The sequence below is a fragment of the Nyctereutes procyonoides genome, unplaced genomic scaffold (genome assembly GCF_905146905.1).
Source record: "Nyctereutes procyonoides isolate TBG_1078 unplaced genomic scaffold, NYPRO_anot_genome, whole genome shotgun sequence".
Classification (NCBI taxonomy): Eukaryota; Metazoa; Chordata; class Mammalia; order Carnivora; family Canidae; genus Nyctereutes; species Nyctereutes procyonoides.
Genome location: NW_026575132.1, coordinates 11,804,241 through 11,818,024, shown reverse-complemented (window position 1 = coordinate 11,818,024; position 13,784 = coordinate 11,804,241). Strand labels below are relative to the sequence as shown.

The 13,784-nt window shown below is 37.2% G+C and overlaps 1 protein-coding gene and 1 pseudogene across 4 annotated transcripts in view; both read right to left on the bottom strand.

Annotated features, from left to right (window-relative positions):
• CARF (calcium responsive transcription factor) overlaps positions 1–13,725 on the bottom strand; it is a 70,026-nt gene extending 56,301 nt beyond the window's left edge. For 3 of the 4 annotated variants that reach the window (XR_008666988.1, XR_008666990.1, XM_055345162.1), the window contains exons 1-2: positions 13,663–13,725; positions 9,361–9,528 (exon numbers count right to left, since the gene is read on the bottom strand). The gene's annotated coding sequence lies outside the window, so the exon portion shown is untranslated. Of the gene's footprint in view, positions 1–9,360; positions 9,529–12,220; positions 12,546–13,662 lie in introns of all 4 variants that reach the window. The other variant, XR_008666989.1, reaches the window with a different exon arrangement.
• On the bottom strand, positions 937–1,038 carry LOC129523075 (U4 spliceosomal RNA; annotated as a pseudogene).
• Positions 13,726–13,784: the final 59 nt, after the last annotated feature.

The window sequence follows — 13,784 nt, the reverse complement described above, 5'->3', positions numbered from 1 at the left end:
TTTTCAAAACTGAATACATGAATCTACAAAGTACAAAATGTATCAAAATAAATAGAAAGAAATTCATAATAAATGTAATAGAAGTACAAAATTCTGAAGAGAAAGGAAAATCTAAAATGTAACTAGAGATGAGATCACCCTCCTCCGGAGTACTGACATTAGACATATATATAGTGCAACAATGGTGGAACTCATGGGAATTAAAAAAAGTAATTATCACTATATGATTACATATGCTCAAATATTTTTTCACAAAACAGGGTGAGAAAGATACTTTAAGATTTTAAAAAATAGAGTTTACAATGAATAGATCCTGCATGAAGGAAAACTCTATTACAGAAAATAAAAATGATACCAGAGGAAGCCCTGAATGCTAGAAAAATGGTAAGCTAGTAAATTAAAAGCTCTATGAAAAATCTAAATAGGGACACCTGCGTGGCTCAGCGGTTGAGCATCTGCCTTTGGCTCAGGTCTAATCTCAGCGTCCTAGATCAAGTTCTGCATTCGGCTCTCTGCAGGGAGCCTGCTTCTCTCTACCTGTGTCTCTATCTCTCTGTGTCTATCATGAATAAATAACTAAAATCTTAAAAAAAAAAAGAAAAGAAGAAGAAAGAAAAAAAATCTAAAGAAACACCATCTGTATAAACGATAATGCTATTATAATTTTGTGTATGTGTGTTTTAAGAATAGAAGTAAAATACCGAAGAACTAAATAATACATGTAACTCAGGAGGGGATGATGGCAGATAAACACGGTATATCAAAACTGCTCAGAGGGAAATTTAGAGTAAAAATGCCTATATAAAAAAAAAAATCTCAAAACAACCTGACTTTATTCCTCAAAAACAAGAGCTCACTAACCTGAAATCTAGCAGAAGGAAGAAAATAATATAGATTAGAGAACAGATAAGCAAAATCGGAATAGAAAAACAGAAGAATTAATGAATCTAAAAGTTGACTCTTCAAAAAGTTTTCAATTAGCAATAATCGTGCCTCGAATATACCTTATTGGCTATGATACTGTCACTGCGCAAAGCTTGGTTCTTCAAAAAGATTAACAAAATTGAAAAACGTTTATCTAAAAAAAAAACAACTTTATCTAGACTGACAAAAAAAGAAGAAAGACACAAATAACTAAAATCAGAAATCAAAGTGTGGACATGACTAAAAAATTTTACAGAAACTAAAAGGATTATGAGAAAATACTAAGAACAAAAGTACAACTATCCCTATTCATATATAGTCTTATATATAGAAAAGCCCAAAGAAGCTCCCAAAATACTATCAGAGTTAATAAATTCAACAAAGTTATAGGATATAAGATCAATATGCAAAACTCAGTTGATTTCTCTATCCTAGCAATAAACAATCAAAAATGAAATTAAGAAAATGATTCATTTACAATTGTATCAACAAGAATAAAAAAGTGGGGCAGCCCCAGTGGCACAGCGGTTTAGCGCCGCCTGCAGCCCAGGGCGTGATCCTGGAGACCCTGGATCGAGTCCCTCGTCGGGCTCTCTGCATGGAGCTTGCTTCTCCCTCTGCCTGTGTCTCTGGCTCTCTCTCTCTCTCTCTCTGCATCTCTATGAATAAATAAATAAGATCTTTTTGAAAAAAAAAGAATAAAATAGTGATGAATAAATTTAAGAAAGGAAGTATAAGCCTTGTACATGAAAATTATAAAATGTTGCTGAAAAATTTAAATAAAATCTAAACAAATGAAAAGACATACTATGCTCCTGGAATTGGAAGACATGAACATGGTAATACTACCCAAAGCAATCAAGAGATTTAATGCAATCCATATCAAAATCTCAACGGCCTTTTTTCAGTCATGGAAAAGTCAAATTAACATGAAATTCCAAGGAAGCTGAATAGCCAAAACAATCTTGAAAAAGAACAAAGTTGGAGGATTTATTCTTTGCAATTTCAAAATAGTATAAAGCTACAATTCTCAAAAGAATGTAGTACTGACTTAAGGATCGACACATAGATCAATGGAGTAGAACTGAGAGTCCAGAAAGAAACTCTAAACATCTATGGTCAAATAATTTTTAACAAGTGTGCCAAAAGCATCTATTGAAAATGAACAGTTTTCTTCAACAATTGGTGCCAGGACAACTGAATATTCACATACAAAATAATGAAGATGAACCCTTACCTCATAGTATATAAAAAGAAATTCCCAACCCAAAATAGGTCAATAACCTAAATGTAAAACACCATAAAATTCTTAGGAGAAAATATAAGGGTAAATCTTAATGGCCTTGGATTTGGCAATGGTTCCATAGCTAGAACACAAAGAAACTAGAGGGATCCCTGGGTGGTGCAGTGGTTTAGCACCTGCTTTTGGCCCAGGGCGCGATCCTGGAGACCCAGGATCGAATCCCGCGTCGGGCTCCGGGTGCATGGAGGCTGCTTCTCCCTCTGCCTGTGTCTCTGCCTCTCTCTCTCTCTCTGTGACTATCATAAGTAAATAAAAAAAAAAAAAAACCCTTTAAAAAAAAAAAGAAACTAGAATTAAAATGAAAAATTATAAATTGGACATTATCAAAATAAAAAATTTTGTGCAAAGAATATCATGACAAGAACAAAAAGACAACCCACAGACAGGAGAAATTTTTGTAAATCAAATATCTGATTAGGTCTAGAATATATAAAGAATATACAAAGGGGAGGGTACCTGGACTAGTCAGTTAAGGTCTGATTCTTGATTTCAGCTCAGGTCATGATCTTGGGGTTCTAAGATATAGCCCCACATCAGGCTCCACACTTAATCGGGCATCTGCTTGGGATTCCTTCTCTCCTGCCCCTTTGCCCTTCCTCACTGAGCTCTCTCTCTCTCTCTTCAAAATAAATAAATAAATCAGTGAAAATAACATAGAAAGAACACCTACAACTCAAATAAAACAATGCATAACATCCCTATTTAAAAATGTACAAAGGAGTTTAATAGATATTTCTCCAAAGAAGACATAAATGGTCAACAAGCATATTAAAAAGATGTTTAAAGTCATAGTCATCAGAATTATGTAAATCAACGCAATAATGAAATACCAGTTGACAGCTACTAGGATGATAATACTTTTTAAAAAAGAAAACAACAAGAGATGTCGGAGTGGCTCAGCTGGTTGACTGACTCCTGATCTCAGAGTCATGAGTTCAAGCCCTGTGTTGAGCTCCATATTGGATGTGGAGCCTACTTTAAAATATTTTTTTTAAAGAAAATAACAATGATGAGGATATGGAGCAAATGGAATCCTCATGCATTGCTGATGAGTATATAAAATGGTGCAGGTGCTATGAAAAAGTTTCACAGTTCCTTAAGAAGTTAAACATAGTATTACCATATGACAGCAATTCCTCTCTAGGTATACACCAGAAAGAACTGAAACCAGCATCAAATATACACTTGTACATAAATTTTCACAGCAGCAATATTCACAAGAATCAAAAGTAGAAACAACCCTAATGTTCATCAACTGATAAACAGATAAACAAAATGTGTTACATCCATATAATGGTATAGTATTAAGCCACAGAAAGGCATGAAGTACTGATAGAGGGCAGCCCAGGTGGCTCAGCAGTTTAGCGCCACCTTCAGCCCAGGCTGTGATCCTGGAGACCTGGGATCGAGTCCCATGTCGGTCTCCCTGCATGGAGCCTGCTTCTCCCTCTGCCTATGTCTCTCTCTCTCTCTCTCTCTCTCTCTCTCTCTCATGAATAAATAAATAAAATCTTTAAAAAAAAAGTACTGATAGATGTACTCAAAACATAGATAAGATAGATAAACCTCAAAAACATACTGATAGAAGCCAGACACAAATTGTCACACATCACATGGTTCCATTTATATAAAATATCCAGAATGGATAAATTCATATAGGCAGAGCTCAGGTTGGTAGATGCTAAAGGCCTGGGGAAGGCAAGAACAGGAAAAAATTACCTACTGAGTATAAGATTTTATTTTGGGGTAAATGGAAATATTTTAGAACTAGATAGAGGTAATATTTATACAACACTGCGAATGTAGAAAATGTCACTAAACTGTTCATCTAAAAATGATTAATTTGGGATCCCTGGGTGGCGCAGCGGTTTGGTGCCTGCCTTTGGCCCAGGGCGCGATCCTGGAGATCCGGGATCGAATCCCACGTTGGGCTCCCGGTGCATGGAGCCTGCTTCTCCCTCTGCCTGTGTCTCTGCCTCTCTCTCTCTCTCTCTGTGACTATCATAAATAAATAAAAATTAAAAAAAATAAAAATGATTAATTTTAAGTTATATGAATTTCACCTGTTCTTTAAATTTCTTACCAAAAAGAAAAAACATATACATATATAAATGTGTGCATGTGTTATGTGAGTAGGGCAATCAGGAAAATGTAAATATGGACTAGATATTTATTAAAAATTTCTTTGTTTTTTAGGTATGTGAATGATATTATAGATGAAATTATATGTTATGATGTCCAGGATTTGATATCCTCTTCTCTCTGTGCCTGCTACAGACCTGGGTTTTCTCTTGTGTGGCCCTATGTGACACACCTTCCCTCCTCTTAGGAACTGTGAGTAATAAACTATCTTTTCAGTGGCAATCACCTCCTGATTCATTGACCTCACCATATATGAAGAGAAATAAAATCTGTTTTAAAACTATCATAAAGGGCAGCCCCAGTAGCTCAGCGGTTTAGCGCTGCCTTCAGCCCAGGGCATGACCCCGGGGTCCTGGGATCGAGTCCAACTGTTGGTTTCAGCTCAGGTCACAATCTCAGGGTTGTGAGATGGAGCCTGGAGTCAGGTTCCTTGATCAGCAGGGAGTCTATTTGAGATTCTTTCTCTCCCTCTTCCTCTGCCCCTTTTCCTATGCTGTCTCTCTCTCTCTAAAATAATAAATCTTAAAAAAAAAAAAAAGATTCCAGGACACCTGGGTGGCTCAGGGGTTGAGTGGCTACCTTCAGCCTGGGGCATGATCCCAGGGTCCAGGGATCAAGTTCCGTATCCTGCTCCCTGCAGGGAGCCTGCTTCTCTCTCTGTGTCTCTCATTAATAAATAAATAAATAAATTCTTAAAAAAAAAAAAAAGATTCCCACCCTCTCTCTCTGCACTTCCTCCCTGTTCAATCTCTCTCAAATAATGGTAACAATAAAAGGCACAAAAAGTACAGCACACAGAATATATATAGTCAACAGCATTATAATAAATTTGTATGATGATAGATGATATCTACATTTATCACAATAAGCATTTAACAATATTTATAATTGTCAAATCATTATGTTGTACACCTGAAACTGCTATGTCATACATACCTCAATTGAAGAAAAAAGGCTATTAAAGCCACAAAAACACATGGAAAAACCTTAAATGCATATTGATAACTGAAAGAAGTCACTCTGAAAAGGCTATATACTATATGATTTCAAATATATGACATTCTTCAAAAGGCAAAACTACAGACACAAGATCAACAGTTGCTAGAGGTTGAAAGATTTTTATTGTGATAAAACAATGCTTTCTGATACTGTAATGGTGGATACATGACATCTGACACAGGTTTTGTCAAAATCCATAAAATTACAGAATAGTGAACCTTAATGCAAACTGTAGATTTTTGTTCAAAATAATGTATCAATATTGGTTAACTTTAAGAAATATACCACACTAGAGGAGCCTGGCTGGCTCAGTCAGTGGAGCATGCAATTCTTGATCTTGGGGTTATGAGTTCTAGTCCCAGGATGGGGATAGAGTTTATTTAATAAATAAAAATTAAATTAAAAAAATGTACCACAGTAATGCAAAATGTTAATAAACTGTGTGCTAGCAGATAGAAGAAGGACAGGGTATGTGGGGGTGGATACAGATATCTTTGTATTCCCTGCTTGACTTTTCTTTCTTCTCTTTCTTTCTATCTTTTTAAATTATTATTTATTTTAGAAAAAGAAAGAGCGCACAAGTGGGAGGGGCAGGGAGAGGGAAAGAGAATCCCAAGTAGACTCCACGCTGAGCACAGAGCCCAAGGCAGGGCTCAATCCCACCACTCTGAGACCACAACACAAGCCAAAACCAAGAGCTGGATGCTTAACTGACTGTGCCACCCAGGTGCCCCTTCTCAATTTTTCTGTAAATCTACTGATTTTCCTGTAAATGTCCCAACATACGGAGTAGGAAAATAAAGAACAGCACTCAAAAAGAAACTTCTTACAAAGTTAGACTCAACTGAAAATAAAGTCCTATTGAGGGATGGATTAAAACTAAAATAATTGGGTGGCGCCCTGGTGACACAGCGGTTTAGCGCCACCTGCAGCCCGGGGTGTGATCCTAGAGACCCGGGATCAAGTCCCACGTCAGGCTCCCTGCATGGAGCCTGCTTCTCCCTCTGCCTGTGTCTCTGCCTCTCTCTCTCTGAATAAATAAATAAATAAATCTTAAAAAAAAACTAAAATAATTGCTGTCAGGAATACAATTCAATTTTTTAAAGTAAATTAAATATGTTGAAACATTCACTATCTAAACATAATGACATCAAGATTAAGAAATATTTTTGAGATGCACCTGAATAAGACAGTTGGTTAAGCCTCCAACTCTTGGTTTTGGTTCAGGTCATGTTTTCAGGGTTGTGAGATCAAGTCCCATGTCTGGCTCCATGCTTAGTGTGGGATGTGTTTAGGACTCTCTCTCCCTCTGCTCCTCTCTGCCCATATCCCTTACCTCACACTCTAAAATAAATCTCTAAAAACAACAACAAAAAACCCAACAAAATACTTTTGAGAGCTCTTTGAGTTTTAAATATAAGCACATTATGAAAAAATAGATGAAGATTATTAATTTTTCATAGCTATATAATCTAATGGTTATTATACTAATAACTATATAGAATTATTAATAATCACTCTATATTCTGTGATGTAGAACTTATTACCACCATTTTAACAAAAAAGGAAATTGAGGCTTACTGCTCAAGGTTATAAGGTTATCAATTATTGAGCGCTATGGTAAAGCACTTGGGTTTTATTTTGTTTTTGAAGATTCCATCTACTTTAGAGAGAGAGCACACAAGAGAGCACAAGCAGGGGTAGCAGCAGGGGGAGAGGGAGAAGCAGGCTCCATCCCAGGACTCCAGGATCATGACCTAAGCCAAAGGCAGACCCCAACCAAATGAGCCACCTGGGCGCCCCTAAAAGTTTTTCTTTTTATTTGCTTATTTGAGAGAAAAAGTGGGTGGGAGCAGGGGTTGGGGCATAGGGAGAGGGAGAAACAGACTTCCTGCTGAACGTGGAGCACACCACCATGCTGGATCTCACAACCCTGAGATCATGACCTGTGCCGAAATCAAGAGTCGGAGGTTTAACTAACAGAGCCACCCAGGTGCCCCTAAGAGTGTTTTATATATTTCATTTTATATAATCATTTCACAGCCCTGTGATTCATTTATTTGCTCCAATTTACATAGAAGGAAATAAGACTCAGGCAATTAAGTAACTTTCCCAAAATTACCAGTATACTTAGTGGCTGAGCAAAGCCCACTCTTCGTTATTACAATAGGAATTTTATCAAACTAACAGAATAAAACTCCCTCCTTCTTTAATTAGTCATGGCTTTAAATCTTTTTTTTTTTTGATAGGTTAACAAATTATAGATGCTAAAAAAAATTCTTTGTTAATTTTGGTCTCAACTTTTCCTAATTGAAATTCAGCTAGAGGCCGTCCTCAAAGCACTCCTGCAAACAATCTAAACATCTCAAAAAAAAATAAATAAATAAACATCTCTAATCCCTTGAAAAAGCTAGAGTTCTAATCTTGTAGGCGCTGCAGTAACTGAGAAAACATTCTGCAAACATTCAAAAGCGGGACTTGGGAAGGAGTAGTGAAAAGTGCAAACAGCTTAGGAGAAAGAATTCTAAAAACCCACTACCAATCTCCTAATAGCTGTCCTGATCCTATTACAAATTATCCCTACTGGCCTACATTTTTTTTCATTTTATTTACTTTCTCTTACCCTAGCTGAAATTTTCATTGGTGTTAACAAGGATTTTCTCTTTTTTGGGGGGTGTGGGGGGTGGGCAGGTAATGACAATCATTTATTTTATACATTATAGAGAAAAATTTCTCTACTTATTTTTTTATCTTGTGTGCCTCAAAAATACATGCAGCAAGCATAATCCCAGGAAAAGCCTCAAAGTTGAGCCACAGTTGTGTAAAAGGCAAAGATTTATTAGGATTTTCTCTTAAAAGAAAAAACTCAGGTTATCTGGGTGATGCAGTCGGTTAAGTGTCTGCCTTCAGCTCAAGTCATGATCCTGCAGTCCTAAGATGGAGCCCCCCATGGAGCCCCACAGTGAGCCCCACATTGGGCTCCACATTCAGCAGGGATTCTGTCTCTCCCCTGGCTCATGCTCTCTCTCACTCTCTCAAATAAATAAATAAAATCTTAAAAAAAAAAAAAGAAAGAAAGAAAAAACTGGACAGAGTATCAGTCATTACCAAATTTGTGTGAATTTATATAGCTCCCTTCATTTAAGATGAGTTCAGAATAGCTACCCTGGAAAGCTTAATTTAAAGGTGAGAAAGCAAGTACACTTCAAGTTTACAACATTTAATAGGGCTTCAGCAGAGGTCTGAGCTCTGCTGCAATGAAGAGGACAGAATAAATGCCCTAAGGAACTGCAGCAGCAAAGGTTGTGGGGATGTTGTTAACAGAACACTGCCAAACATAAACCACCTACTTCAGGACTTTGTTCAAACTGGAATTTTGCCACTCAAAGATATTTTTCCACTGTATTTTGAAACTGAAAACTCAAAATTTCCTTTTCAGTATGTAGATCTATACTACAAGTTAAAGAAGTTTTTTGTGTTTACTGGGAAAATGCTACTTAAAGTCGTTTCTTTATGGAAAAAAGGAGCTTCACTATCTATTGACTAGCCCATCGTTGAATTGGAAGTTGAAAGTATATTTCTATGTTACAGACATCCTTTCCAAAAAAAATTTCTTTTTAATTTGAATGAAGTGAAAAGAAAAGTAATACTACTTCCTCCCTTGATTTCCCCATCAAAATGCGTTAAGACTTTACAATCCTGACAACTGCAGGATAACTTAAAATATCCAATTTTCCCGTCTAATCTCAATGTCAGTACAAGCTAGATAGAAATTATAATCCGTTACTTTCAATTAACTATGTCAAAGTGAAATTTTTAAGAAAGAAGGTATTAAGTAGCTAGGTATAAAATGCTTTCTTCCAACTGGTAAGCACAAACAGAACGAAGTACCTGTATACCAAGTGTAATTTCATTTTTCATTAATAGATAAGAGATAATAGTTAACTTTTATAAACCTGTTACTTTCAATTAGTTAAAAATAAAAGTATTACCTTCAGATAGTAGTTCAAGTTTAAATTCAGGCCTCAAGCATTCTACTATTCTCAGAAATGCCCTCTCTTGTCCACTGAAGTTCCTCCTTTTGGGAGCACTAAATCATGATAGTTGTGGCTTCATCTGTGTGAGAGCTATAATTACATCTTCACAGCAGCATTTTTTTTCTGTAATGAGAAGGTATTCAATGTATTTTCTTTTCCTACATATGAAGAAAACTATTAGATTTTCCAGGTTTTATTATAAAATAGCCATTACAAGCCCAGTACATTAGAACCCTAAATTGAGTTAGTTGAAGAAAACTAAAAGATTAGGACTGACTTTACAAATAACTGCATGTGTTCAGTAGTAGGTGACTTAACCTGTGTCTGTTTCCTTATCTAAAATTAAGCATTTGAGGGGACCTCTGGGTGGCTCAGCGGTTTCGCGCCTGCCTTTGGCCCAGGGCGCGATCCTGGAGTCCCGGGAACGAGTCCCGCGTCGGGCTCCTGGCATGGGGCCTGCTTCTCTATCATAAATAAATAAAAATAAATCTTTAAAAAAATTATAAAAAAAATTAAGCATTTGGATTATAGTTTTGTTTCAACTCATGTTCTGTATCTATTACCGAAAACAAAGACCTCCCCAGCAAATTGCATTTCTATCATGAAATATTTACTAACAGGGCTTTTTTTTTTTTTTTTGGAACCATAGAAACTTAAGAATAAAGGTCCCCCTCCCCAAACTACACCCTCTAAAAAATCCTGGAATTGATTTGACAAGGTTAGTTCTTAAGCAAACAGTAGGATTATATAAACAGAAAAAAAGAAAAAGAAGTATTACATGTATAGACAGTTAATGACTGGAGTTCAGAACACACACTAAAGCATTATATTTTGCTGTCAAATTGCTTTCTAGAATGTTTCACATCACATTTAAAAAGTGGATTTTACCTTATACCAACAGCAAAGATTAGAAACTGTTAAATTAGAAGTTTCATGTTTTATGGGGAAAAAGGACTTTTTATTGTTTATACATATTGAATGCATGACAGAAAACTATTCAGACCATAGTCACTCAGATTTCTGTGGTACATATTTGACCTACTGCTTTTGTTTAACAACGAATTTTATTTGTTCAAAACTTTAGAGGTAATCCTGTCTTAACATTCAATTATTTTGTTGTTTCCTCTACAAACTTTTGTATGGTAAATTGTATCTGTTAAAACCCATTACCTGAGAATAAATCCCCAAACAGGATAACTGGAAGATGAAGCCACTTTTAATTTAGTCCTAGAGATTCTCCTAATTCTAGGTACCTTTTAGTGTCCTAAAATTTAAAGGATCTTGAAATATATTCAATATCAGTGCCAGATCTTACAATTTATTAACATTAAAAAATGTTGCTCAAAAGTACTTTAGAAAATTAAAATTTTCTCATCTTCTAGGGTAGGTAAATGACCCAGTGTTTCCTTCTACAATGTATGCCAAATTACTGTGAATCAGTGGTGTCAAAAATTAAATCAAGACTCCTAGTTCACAAATATTTGATAGAATAATTTATTTTTGTAAAAGATGGGTTTGGAAAATTATGTCAATATTAAAAATTTAAATGTATGCAAATATATAAAAATAATAAAAAGTTAAAATAAGTTAACTTTTCATTGAAAACTTAAGGCTAATGTTCATAATGTCTTTTATCTAAGATTTGCCCTCTCTATAAACTTCCCTATAATCTTTGTTTCTACACAGTTCTTACCCTGTAAATACATACCTCTTTTTACCTCTTTGCAAACTATACAGATTATTTCATTTAATCCTCACAATAACTGAGTTGGATCTTTGAGTCTCTATAGATAAGAAAACCAAAGCTGTCAAGTAACTTGCCTAAAATCACAGAGAGCATTAGAGCTCAGATTCAAAACTAAGTTGGAAAAAACCCCCAAAACAAATAGGACTCTGAAGCCCATGCATAGTCCTCAGATCATATACCATGGCATTATATGCAAAAAGAAAAAAAAGAAAAAAGAAAAAAAACCTATAATAGACATATTTTCCAAGGTGTGATTTTTTCAAGTAATAATGTGTCTTCATGAGGACCACAGTAAATGAATCATATAGGAAATCATCAAGAACAAAAAGCGTGAAATTAATGTTCTAAGAAAAACACTCAAAGTAAAAGCACTACCCTAAGTACTGCATGGAAGGAACACCAAATATGCCATGAGTCACTACTGAAAAAAACACCAAAGCCATCACAGTGGATGTTCAGTTTGCTTGGAACACTTATAATTTTCCTTAATTAAAGGAAGGTCTTGAATGAAAAATGTACTTCAGTGGATTTAACATTTCTGCCTTGCAAATTGAAGTTTTATCTTATTAAGTATATATTTAGGTTTTGTATCTTACTGTCATACTTTCCAATTCAAATTAAGATCAACTGATAATAACTATCTGGTATTGTACTTTGTTATTTTGGCAAATATCAAATTAATGATCGCTAAAATTTATTAAACTAAACATATGTGTGTTTTGTTGCTGTTTCTAAGACTTTATTTTTAAGTAAACTTTACACCCAACATTGAGCTCGAACTTACAACCTGGAGATCAAGAGCTGCATGTTCCACTGACTGAGCCAGTCAGGCACCCTTCTCACTATAAATTCTTAAAAGATCTTTTAACCAATGATATTTTAACAATAGTAAAACAAAACAAAACAAAACTATCTGAAACAGAACCTAATTATCAAAGGAGAATGTTTAAAACTGTCAAATTTCTTTCCCGTCTATCCAAGTCAGAAAACATGGATTAAATAGCAAGACTTCAGTTAAGTGTTTCAAGCTTCAGGTGGTCTAAATTATTTAAGGCACACGATTCTCACCATTACGATGAGTCCACGTGGTTAAATGACCACGTTTTAGATTACAGGTTCTATTTGCAAGCCCAGTCCTTCCTTTCCTAGGTAGGACTGCAGCAACGAGGGTTTTTTTTGTTGTTGTTTGTTTTGTTTTTTATTTCTCGAACCATGAGGCTACTTTCTCTTATTTGTTCACGTTGGCAAAGTTCCTAGTCAAACTGACATCTCAATGATAATGATGGTGATAAACTAAATATTACGTGGCATTTAATTCTCGCAGTGACCCAAGTGTAGCACTGAGAGAGAGGTTAATAACTAGCTGAGGCATTCCGGTTCCAGAGCCCGCATTCTAAAAAAAAAAAAAAAAAAAATAGGTGAGTGAACTGAAAATAGTGCCACTTTCATTATCATTGCTTTCCAATAAAAGATTACTTTTCGCTTGCAATTGTTTAAATACCTCCGCGTAGGCTCTGGTTGATTTAAATACCAGGTGCCTACTTCACTGCAGCGCATCTTTAAGCAACGTGAAGGAAGAAGGCTTTCCTGGTCTTCACCTGCACACTAGACCGCTCTGCCCACAAATTCTGCAGTCCAGTTCTGCCTGATTCTAAAATGCTGTCTCTTGAAGTCCCCTTCTTGCAGCTTTTTTTTTTTGGGGGGGGGGGGACGACTTAAAAAGTGACTTTGAGATCTACATGGTATCTCTCCATCCATCCTCCCACAGAGAAACTAAATTCAAATTAGGGTTAACTCTCCGGACCATTTCAAGTCAGGCAGAGGCCTTTTAGGGAACTTCAAGACTTGGAGGGGGGAGGAGGGGGAGATCAAAAAGCGTAGGAGAATGTAGAGGAGGACGACTTCTAACCATAAAATATAAAAGAGCTCATAAAGAGGGGGGGATTTAAAAAAAAAAAAGGAAAAAAATAAAAAATAAATTAAAAAAAAAAGGAAGTTAAAAAAAAAAAAACAAAACCACCCTAAGAAGCGGGGCTCCTGGTTGCGCAAAGGACCACACACCGGGCGCTCCCGCCCCGGGGGTCCAGGTGCGTCTCCGCGGCGGTGGCGCATCCCAGGGCTCGTCAACCCTCCTCCAGGCACCTAACCTCCACCTTCTGCAGCCTGCCTCCCCGAGGCCCACAGCGCGGCCCCGGGAGGGGAGGAGCGGGCCTCAGCGCGTGGGGCCCCGGACGGCCCCGAGGCGGGGCGCGGACCGCACCACCCGGGCCCGACGGCGGCGGGGGGCGGGGGCCAGCGGCGGCTCCGGAGCGCGGGTCAGGAGGTGGTGGGAGGAGGCGGAAGGAAAGAAATGGGGGTTGGGAGGCAGCGTCCAGTCCGCGGGCGCGGACAGCTCGGCCAAACCTCCGACTCCTCCAGTCCCGCCGCCTCCGAGAGCCCCACAGGGCGAGGAGGGAAGTCCACAAGCTGCCGGAGCAGAGGGGAGAAAATTCAAAACGAGTCTACTCAACCTCGTCTTGGCTCCGAGGCCCTGCCATGGAGACCAGCACAATGCGCAGGCGCATCCTTCTGAGAGCGCGCAGCGCAGGACTGTGAGACTAGACCACTATCGGCCACCGTCGTCCGTTTCCTT